At 46.3% G+C, this 10,628-nt stretch overlaps 1 long non-coding RNA gene across 1 annotated transcript; it reads right to left on the reverse strand.

Moving 5' to 3' along the window:
* Positions 1 to 3,993: 3,993 nt before the first annotated feature.
* LOC109284254 (uncharacterized) lies at positions 3,994 to 10,090 on the reverse strand. Its single transcript, XR_009461368.1, has 3 exons — positions 9,884 to 10,090; positions 5,894 to 6,023; positions 3,994 to 4,506 (listed from the first exon to the last, which is right to left on the reverse strand). It is a non-coding gene; the product is annotated as an uncharacterized LOC109284254 (long non-coding RNA).
* Positions 10,091 to 10,628: the final 538 nt, after the last annotated feature.

Below are 10,628 nucleotides of genomic sequence, written 5' to 3' on the forward strand. Positions count from 1 at the left end.
ATGAAATGCCCAGTGACATTCAGAAGAAGGGATGATTTCTGCTGATGAGGAGGAATTAATTGGTGTTAGATTGCAAAGGAAATGCTCAGTGAATTGTGAGGGTGGAGAAGCGCTGCGTGAAAGGAACTGAGTTAAAGTCCTTAAGGAATCTATTTCTATAAATACAAATCTATAAACTAGAACAATCAGGGGGATGAAGAGCTCACCATATGAGAAGAGAGTAAAGGATTGGTTTGTTTAGCCTAGCAAGATGACGGCTGAGAGGAGATGTGATTGTTGTCTATAAATACATCGGGGGAGCAAGCACCAGGGAGGAGAAAAAAGTATTTAAACTAAGAGAGAAAGCTGGCTCAAGAAGTGGACATGCCTAAATATAGGCTGGAAATTGGAAGGTTTTGAATCATCAGAGGACAGAGGTTCTTGGAACTGCCTTCCAGTAGGTGTAGTGAGAACAAAAATTCTAACTAGGTCTGAGACAGGGCTTGGCCCGTTCATATAGTGGGGGGTGTAACATGGGTGCTTGTAATACTGGTCTCATTTAACCAAGAAGCCCCTTCCAGTCCTATTGTCCTGGAAGGGGGTGTGTGTATGTGTGTGTGCGTGCACACATGCATGTATGCATGTGCGTGTGTGTTTCTTCTTTCATCTGCCATATCAAAAGTTTGGTCGTCTTTCCTCTTTCTCCCTGGCCAACACCTTGATGTTTTATTTCATCTTTCCATTATGGCAGGTGTCACTAGGTGGCACTGTTACTCATAATCCTTCAACTTTTTTTTCTTCATGTGTGAGCAAGTTGTGAGTCTTGGGAAGACATACCATGGTGTTAGCTTTCAGTCAGGTAAGATCTTGCATAGTGGCAACTTAGAGCGAGAGGGAGCTGTGTGAGCAGGAAGAGTCTCTGATTCACATAAGCTCTGGAGGCAGGTTGGTCCTTGTCAACCCAGCATTGATGTGGGGCTAAGGTATTGGGAAGTTGGGATTGCTCTGCATACCAGGAGCCTCTTGCAATAATAAAGTGAGTTAGAACAGACCAAGACTCCACACCACTGATTTAAAACCAGCTGCAAAGCCCATCTGCTAGACCAGTGGTTCCCAATCTGTGGTACGAGTACCACCAGTGGGATGCAGACAACCTGTCAGTGGTACACATTAACAGATTTATTATAATGACTTTATATGACAAAAATTTGCTGGTGGTACTTAAGGTTGTATCGTTTCAAATGGGTGGTGCGCAATCTGTCAGAGTTTGGGAACCACTGCCTTAGTCATGTTACCACTTGTGAGAGAGGCAACACTGGTGCCAGAACTGGGTACAGGTGACAGCAGGGGCAAAATAGTTTGATACAGTTGATGTCTGACCATCTTCCCATGGATATTTGGTCCTAGTGAAGGAAGAGGCATATTTGTGTGCTAGGAAAAGGAGTGCAGGCTGCATAAAAGTGCTCCCTTTGCATGCAGAGAGGGTGACAGCCACTGGGTAATACTATGCCAAACATGAATGGCACGTGCCACCGGTGGCTGGGGTGGCACTGTGGTGGTGGGAGTGCAGCGGTGGTAATTGGGGAGTTCCCGCCAGCAGTGTCAGCGGCAGGGTGGTGAGCAGTGACTGCCCACAGGTGTTGCCAGCAGTGTTGGCAGTGCCTTTTTGCAGAGGGTGCACCGCCATGCTCAGGAGGTGCATGCACACTTGCGTGCACTCCCTACACATCACCCCTGGTGCCAAGGCAAAAAGATGGTAAAGCCATGGGACAGAACCTGTGCAGTCTTCTCTCGACCAGACATTAGAAAGGTGAATAGCACATAGAGGTTCCAAGGAAACTACATGGAATTCTTTTCTCCCTGTGCTTCACAGCAGTTGTGGCCAGAGGCATATCACATAGGACCAGCAACAGCATCTAGTGACAATGCTGGCATTAGTCAATGGGCAACATGGTATGGACCCATTCCTGGAAGAATACCAAGCACAGGGGGGTCTCCTTCAGTCCTGCTCCCACTGCTTCTCTTATATTTGGTTTCCTGGGTATCTGTTTTGGTTTCTATAACTCAGGTCTTTATCCTGAGCTTTTTTATTACTGAACTCCGGAGCATTACTACCTTCTTTCTTTCTTTCTCTCTCTCTCTTTCCTTTTTCCATTTCCCACCTGTCCCCATCTCCGCTCATGTCCCTCTCTTTTGTCTCTATGACATGTTGCTGGATGAGCGCATTCCTACCAGTGTGATTTCTATTTCATTGGTGACTTGCTTGGCACACCAGACTTAGTTTTAGCTTTTGTCTGTGTTCATTGGCCTCTGAGAGACAGATGGGGATTGAAGCATAGTGATTCTAATACTAATCAGAGCCATTCAGACCAAGACTAATCCTTCATTTCCCTAGCTTGTTCTTTGATAAACATAATGTTGCACCACAGGAAAGTGTCAAATCCAGCTCTTTTCATCCAGGTATTCATGGTTTCCCAGTGCAATGCTCATTTCCATCGGAAGACTTACCAGAACCACAGGCACCAAAGAGTTAAATGAGCTGATCTTGGCACTTTCCTGGAGCCAGCTCCCCCACCACAGGATGTGAGTAAGTACCATGGCAGTCACTGGAGTTACTTGTATCCGGTGGTGAAGGAAGGTAATCCTGAGCAGGCAGGAATGGAGGGCTCAGAGCATAGTCAGTCTGAAAAAGCATGTGATCTCCTCCCTCACTTGAAAATGGCAAGTATTGACCCTCTGCTGATTGAAAAGGTGGAACAAGAATCCCTTAGGCTCTCCTGTGTCTGCAAAGACATGCTTCTCTACTACTAATATCCAGTGGTATGCCTGACATCTCCTATTGATCTGTAGTGGAAGGATGTAATGCTTACTGCTCTGTTAGAGGGAACTCCTCAGGTAATCACCAACTTCAGCAAGTCTCTGAGGTACAACAGCTCCCTTCTGTAGGTGTATACATGGCATGGAGAGCCAAGTGTGCCTCACTCTGCTGTTCTTTAACTTAGCACCTACTGCCAGGTGCTTCTCTCTGCACAGCTGCTGCAGAAGATGGCTTTGATGTAGATTAGGTCCACATGGGAAGGATATTATGTTTGGCTGGCTGCTTCAGCTTATTTTTCATAACTTGTGGCAGTAGCATGAGAGCCTTGGCTAGAACTTGCTCACAGTTCTCAGTCTCATACAAAAGTACCTTATAATTAAGTTCCCTTTTCTGTTCCTAAAGGAACAGGTCCCATTAATCAACCCACAAACCATAAATCCAAATATTTACACCACTTTCAACTCCATTTCTAAAAGCAATGTTTGAAATAGAAAGTATGTTCACTGTTGGTATCCCCGTTAGCTATTATGAAGAACCTGAAATAGTTACCATATGCTGAATACAAAATACTTTGTTAAAAGAAATCAAGTTGCAAAGTCAAACACTAAACATTAGGGGAAAAACAGTTTTAAGTCCCCCTGTCATCTTACTCCTGCCCTCCCCTTCTGCTTGCATCATGCTTAAATACAATTGCTTTCTTGCGTAGCTTGACCTTCAGACTCCACAACAGATTTCTTCCATTGCCATTAATGGGGTGACTGGCAGTAGAAACAGTTTGTTATTCTCCACACAGACAAACATCTCCAAAATTTGCCATTAGGTTACACAATTCTTGTCAGCAGCAGCAAAATGAGGGGTATCAGGAATTCAAGGTTCAATTCTTGGCTCAAGGAAAAGAGGAGATGCTCTAAAGGTTGCCAACAGAGCTATCAAACCCATGGACTTGGCACATTAACTCTGAAGGGAAACATGGACAAGGGGCATTTTGCTAGGACTGTCTCACCCTACTCTTCCTTAATTTTGCATACTGCCAAGGGGGAGGAAGTTGTATGCTTTTTCAGACAGACTCTGCTCTGGGCCCTCCATTCCTGCCTGCTCAGGATTACCTTCCTTCACCACAGGATACAAGTAACTCCCAGTGACTTCCATGAGCCCAGGTTCTACTCCCATCTGTCACCTGTCCCTTGTTCCACCCTTGAAAATGGCAAGCAATTAAACAGTTAATGTTGACAATGATGCATCAGTCAGATGAACAAAGGATGGATAAGTTCTACCTGTTTTGCCTCCTGCTCGGTCAAGCAGACTTCACTACATTTAGAAGGCCATCCAGGTAGCCAGGGATGGTAGAGAAATGCTACATTAAAATGAAAGCTCAGATTCTGGGGTCTGGTATGCAAACCACATAAATACACAGTGTGGGCCAGGTCCCGCCAATACTTTCAGAGGCAAGGCAATTAAGCAGGCATCAAATGATCTGTGGCTATTTTCTGACTCTACCACAGACTCCCTTTGTGAACTTGGGTAAATCATTTAATCCACCCTATGCCTCAGCTTTACAAACTCAGGATAGTTTTACCCTCCTTCCCCTGGGTGCTGTGAAGATAAAGTCCACTGTGAATGTGCAGTGCTCCGGTATCCTGCTGATGAAGACCAAAGTAAGCACAGCTATTAACAGAAACTCCAGTAGAAAAGCTGCTTCCTTGGAGTAACTGGGGAAGGAAAGAAGAGGGTGGTAAGGCACAGGCACACTGGTTGATGGGACTTAGCAGGGGAGGAGATAAGGCTGCAGTCAGGGAGCACTTTTGTTTTCCTACCCCCTTTGCTGTACACTAGTCAGTCCTACTGGCATGGCAAGCACAAAGTCAGGGCTGAACAATGGCTATGATCCTGCACTCAAACATGGATACTGTGCTCATAGCAATACACAGTAACTGTTACAAAAGCCACTTTAAAGGCATACTTGGGAAGCTTTTACGGCCATACCAGAGTCTATTTTTGTGAAGTATGATTGTTTTTACTGCTTCAAATGCCAAGTGCGAGCCACTGCCAGGATGCTTTATTCCTGCACAACATTTATGTCTGGAAAACTTTGTTTGTTCCCCTTGTTGTGAAATTTTGTTCTTAAATCCTCAGAAAGCCTGTCTTCCACCTCATATTTCTCAGCACTGTTTTACAGTTGCTAGTTGTGTTAGGATAAACTTTGGGCCTCCCCATAAACATCCAGGATTTGATTCGTTACTAGAGCTGCTCCCTTGAAATAAGAGTTGCCCCAGCCCAAATCTGGAGCCGCATGAATTTGTGCCCAGTTCTGTCTCTTCCCTTGCAAAGAACCGGTTAGAGCTTGCTCCTCATATAGTCAATACTCAGAGCTAACTGCTCACACGCTGACATGGCTCAGCATGAAGAATGGCAGAATCTGGCCCTTATGAGAGGGGTTTTTGAAATCTTGTTCCTTGTGCCAAAGATGGTAGCCACAATCCCCTTGTTTCTCTCTCCTGAAGGGGGCATATTGCTAAGGCTATCTTACCCTCCTCTTCCTGGCTGCTTAAATTTGCATACTGAGAAATACAATGAAAATTAACATGATTTGATTTTTGCTTTTGCAACAGTCTCTGGTTCTTGCAAATATTCTGGATAAAGTAAGTCTCACATTTTTTTTAAAAACCTGCATAGAAAAACAACATGGAGGACTTCTTAGACTGAACCAAGAGGGGCTGGCAATGTACCAACTCATTCTCAGAAGTCTCTACTTCAAAGTCTTGCTCACCAAAGATTGGCTGGCTGGCTGAAATGATGCACCATTTTCCATGAAGCTATTCAAAGGAAGTGAACTTCCTTTGCTCCTAGGATGGCCCACATCCCTTCTGAGACCCAAGATCCCCATGATAGGGCAGCAACCCCATTAATTCTTTTCTCTTTCATCCCTAGCAGCTAGAAAGCCTTCCCTTCACCTGAGAAGTTGCTAAGCAGGGCTAAGATGGGCTTCTTTTCCATCTTCTGACAGACCACTCATTCCATCCTGCCCCAATCCAGCATGAGGTCCACATGTCCCAAGGTCCAATAGATCCTTTTTTCCCCAAACTAAGGCTTTCTCACCTCTCCCTTCTTCTGCCTCCTCATCCTCCAGTGGGACAGGCAGGCTTCACCTGGTGTTTCAAGAGTCCACAGGTTCAGGTTCAGGCAAGCCAATAAGAGATGTAAGCTCTGCAGTACAGGAGTCCAGACCCTAAAAGGGAAAAGGAGAGAGCTGGGAGTCCATGTGTGTATTGGTGTCATGCACCTTCCCAGGATAGCGTAACCCCAACACATTCTCATGGTCTCGGCTCCCGCTGAATCTCACATACAGAGGTGGCCCCTGAGGTAAACAGTACCCAACTCAATCACAGCCTTAAATTTAAAGTCAGCACCTTAGACCAGACTTAGGGTTGAGGAGGCCATGAATGCAGGTGGCACAACTTTGGTCTATCGTGTTCCCTAAGAGGAATACCGCCTGCAGACAGGCAGGCCAGGGGAGCATATTGCAGCCTGTACTCAGGAGGAAACAAGCTGGCTCAACCTGAAGGGAAACAATAACACTGTGCCTGAATCGCCAAAGTAAGAGCTTGAGGAACCCAAGCACCTTGAGTGCACCCTCTGCAACAGCAGCATTGCTGGGTGGGGTAATAGGGGCAGAAGCCCTAGGTGCCATTTGTGGCAGGGAAGAGAGGGAAGGGGTGTGGAAAAACTGTAACTGCCACCACAGCCATATAATTGCACTAGCTACATCATGGCAGCCAGAAATCACTGATGCCCTCATGTATCCTGCTGCCCCTGGGCTGCCTTGTTATACTTCTGCAGCATCCCTGCCCCAGAGGATGTTCAACCTGCTGAATCTGGGCCACCTTTCTCCTCACAGACCAGACTGGCATGGACTGCAATAGCTTCTTTTGGCAGCAGCTCCTTGCCAGGCCTCATTGTCACCGCCCCCTGGGCTCACCACCTTGGCATCTATCCAGCCTGGCCAAAGTGCAGCTGCTGTGGCTCTTCCCTCTGCTCCCCAAAAATCTCAGCTGGGCTCCTGCCCTTCACCACATCCCACTCCCACTCAGCAGACTCTCCCTTACCTAACTCCTGCTTTTACTCTCTCCACTATGCTTTCCCTCAGCTCTGGCTCACATGGTTGCCTCACCTGCTCCCTGCCTGTATGCCTCCCCTAATGCTGGAACAGCCTGCCTGCATTCAACAGTTCGATCCCTTCCTCCAGAGCCCCCCTGAACTTAGCATCTTCAAGCAATCTGCCTTCTCGTCAGCAATAATTATCACGCCCTCCCACTTTTGAGCTGCTCGCCCATGACTGATTCTCTGGCCACCTTTACATGATTAGGCATTCGGAGAGGCAATGTGTGTAATCTTTGTTTTGTGTGGAGCTGATGACACCAAGGCATGACATACATATTATAAAAAAGTACGGTAATTAGTGCTGTGTATTACAGAAAGGGCGCTTCACCGAGAGAGCTGAGTTATATTTAGATATGAGTGAATAATCTGCAGAGAATGATTTATTCAACGGAGTTTGCTTCTTTTCTGCTCATGAATTTCTCAGAAGCAGCTTATAACTTTTTTGACTATATCTTTTATTGAAATTATTCACCAAATAATTGTCCTACACAGTTCTTAGCCTAGCAGGGTATTTGAAATCATCTTAGCAAGATTCCACTGCGTTGGTTCATTTTCCCTGGATGCACACCCCCCCAGATCTCCACTTTCAGATTTCCACCCCCAGATTTCCATTTCCAGATCTCCACCTCACTGGACTACTGGGTCACCAGGGCTAGGGACAGACACTAGACATAAACCAGTTTAAGTCATCAGAAACTAGTTTAAACCTGTAACAGAACAGATGCTCAGTGCACATAAACTGGTTTGAAAGTGGCTGAAACTGGTTTTAGATAAACCTAGTTGAAAATAGTATCAGACTTAACTGATTTGGGTCAAACCGGTTTATATAATGTCTGTCCCAGACCCTTGCTGGTTTAAGATAAACCAGATTCCCCCAGCATCCCGGGATACTCTCTGGGCTGGATGGGGCTTTCTGCTCCACAGCAGGGCTGGTCCCTCCCCTCTGCTCCCTGGCTGCAGCTCCGGCAGAGACTTGCAGGCACAGCAACATCTGCCTGGTTTCCTCCTACTTTCCCCCTCTCCTCCCCACTTCCTGCTAAGCTGGGATCCCCATCCCCTCTGAGTTACAGACACCTCACCATTAGCTAGCAGACCACGTGCTGGGTACGGGTCTGTGCCGTAGCAAACAGCAGTGTTGGCTTATGGCTTTTGGGAGCTAATCAAAGCTCAGCTGGTAATGTCCCTCCATTCCTTCTTTGTTTAAGAAGAGTTTGAACTAATGAGAGAGACTTTGTTTTCTGATGGGGAGATAAGTGTGGATAACAGAGCTGATAAATGCTCTGTTATCAAGGGGGGGGGTGAGGAGAACCCCTCCCTAATCCTGCTGGGTCTGGCCACACCCCTATCAGCTCAGCATTGTGGAAGGAAGGGAGGGCTGCTCTAGTGCCCCCAGCTTCTAGCCTGAACCACTGCAGGCATGTGCCTGTATTTCTGGGATGTCAGTGCAGTTACAAAGTGATTCAGCCTAGCCAGGTTAGACTAATCTGCAAAGATTGAATCAATTCAGGCTTTCTGAATGTCTGTCCCTAGCCCAGCAGCCTTGCTAGCTTGTCTTCCATGCTCAGAGCAGTACTGCAGTGGTGGATCAGGAGCTGTGGTGGATCACTACTGGCAAGCCAAGCCACTGCTATCCTTCCCATGGTATAACCAGGCTTGGTAAATCACACTCCAGAAGGCAGGTGTAAGTAAGTCAGGAGAAGGATGCAAATCCTCATACTTAAACAGACATTCTGGCACTGAACTTAATCTCAGCCTTCAGGCCAAGAGAGGATCAATGTTCCCTTTGAACAAGCCGTTCATTTGAATATGGTTCTGACACCTCTTCAGATATAAGTGGGCCTGCCCCACGCTAAAGCAGTCCACACTGCAGCCTGATTCTGCTCTGGGCTTGTTCTCATGGCATGCAGGGGAGAGGGGATCCACAAGTTTCAGACTTGACATCAGGAGGCACTACTTCACAGTCAGGGTGGCTAGGACCTGGAACCAACTTCCAAGCAAAGTGGTGCTGGCTCCTACCCTGGGGGTCTTTAAGAGGAGATTAGACGAACACCTTGCTGGGGTCGTTTGACCCCAGTACTTTTTCCTGCCATGGCAGGGGGTCAGACTTGATGATCTGCTCAGGTCCCTTCCGACCCTACCAACTATGAAACTATGAAAGTCTGGTTCCAAAGGGCACCCTCTCACCCCCACAGCTACGTTCTCACACACAGGGACTATGGAGCACTCAAAACTGCCATCTTGTTCAAAGAGCCATATCTAATGGATTCTCTTTAATGCCAGAGTCATTCTTTCACTCCAGAGGATACATTCAGTCCATATGCACCCCTTGGCAGAATCCTTTCTCCAAATTCTGAATAAGTGCATTTGACTATATGTGTCCCCCTCTGATCCATCTACCTATATTGCTCCAGACCCTGCCATTGTTACACACATGCTGGGGCTACCTGAGATGGCATGCAGACCAGAGGAGAAGGGAGAAAAGCAAATACATGCAATTAATGAGGCATGCAGACCAAAGGAGAGTGGAAAAAAGCAATTACATGCAAGCATGTGTTGCTAGTCTAGTAGTTAGGGCACTTATGCTGCGGGGGTTCCAGCATCTGCACTAATGAATACTTTAGATACTTGCATAACTTGTTGGACCAGGGCTAGAACCCAGAGCTTCCCTTCTATTCCCCAGCTCACACACAGCGAATGTGCACAGAGACTCATGTACAACCTTGTGCTTTTTCTCCCTGGTTCAGTGAATCTTTACTACTACCACACAAAGCAGAACAGCCTCCCCAAGAGGAGTACAGAATGCCCCAACCCAAAATAGCCTGCAGCAGACCAATGGCCCACAATCTACCTTGAGCATCAAACTTTTAAAAGGAAAACACTAGAAAAGCAATGAGAAGAAAGTTCTAGGTTTGTAAATGTGTCACTTACTTTTTATTGAGAAATATTGAGGAGATGGATGTAGCTGCATCAGCAAAGAGTGCATTAAAGTCACATCAACTTGATGGAAGTGATGACCTCACATCTGGCATTACATCCAGTTTATTTTGGTACTTTATCTTGAGCTCAACAAGTGCAGCAAATCCCCTTTCACAGATGGGTACTCAGAAGATCTGGGTACTTGGACCGGATGCCTAAACAAAGCCAAAACTCTGCTGTGTTTTGTTTCACAAACATTAATTTTAAAGAGCTATCACATGCAAGTTCCAGACAGCCAAACTTTCATTTTGGTGTTAATGCTCAAGTTGAGGATAGGCAAGGAAATGGGAGGGGTAACACCTGTGTATCAGGAGGAAGGAGAGCTTTGGTACAGTTAGAGCAAATCTCAATGGAATGTGTCTTTGGAAGGAGTTCAAGAAAATTATTTCTTTTCTGCATTTCTGTCTCTCTCCCAGCTTATAAGAACACTTCATCATGCATGTTCCACCAATGCTGACATTAGGAGATCTGCATGAAGCAAAACGGTATGCCTTTGAGCATCCAGGCCTTAAGCATTTAAACTATTTTTGAAAATGGGACTTCAGCTCCACGGTCAGTTAGTGGGGTTGAATGTTTTGCCCTACCCAAAATGCCCTGATTTATCCTGTCAAAGCCGTTGACATAAATGAAATCTACACTAGCCACATGTACACATGACACTGTCGCCATAGCAATGCACTACGGCGACATAGCTTTG

Source organism: Alligator mississippiensis, chromosome 4 (genome assembly GCF_030867095.1).
Source record: "Alligator mississippiensis isolate rAllMis1 chromosome 4, rAllMis1, whole genome shotgun sequence".
Lineage (NCBI taxonomy): Eukaryota > Metazoa > Chordata > Crocodylia > Alligatoridae > Alligator > Alligator mississippiensis.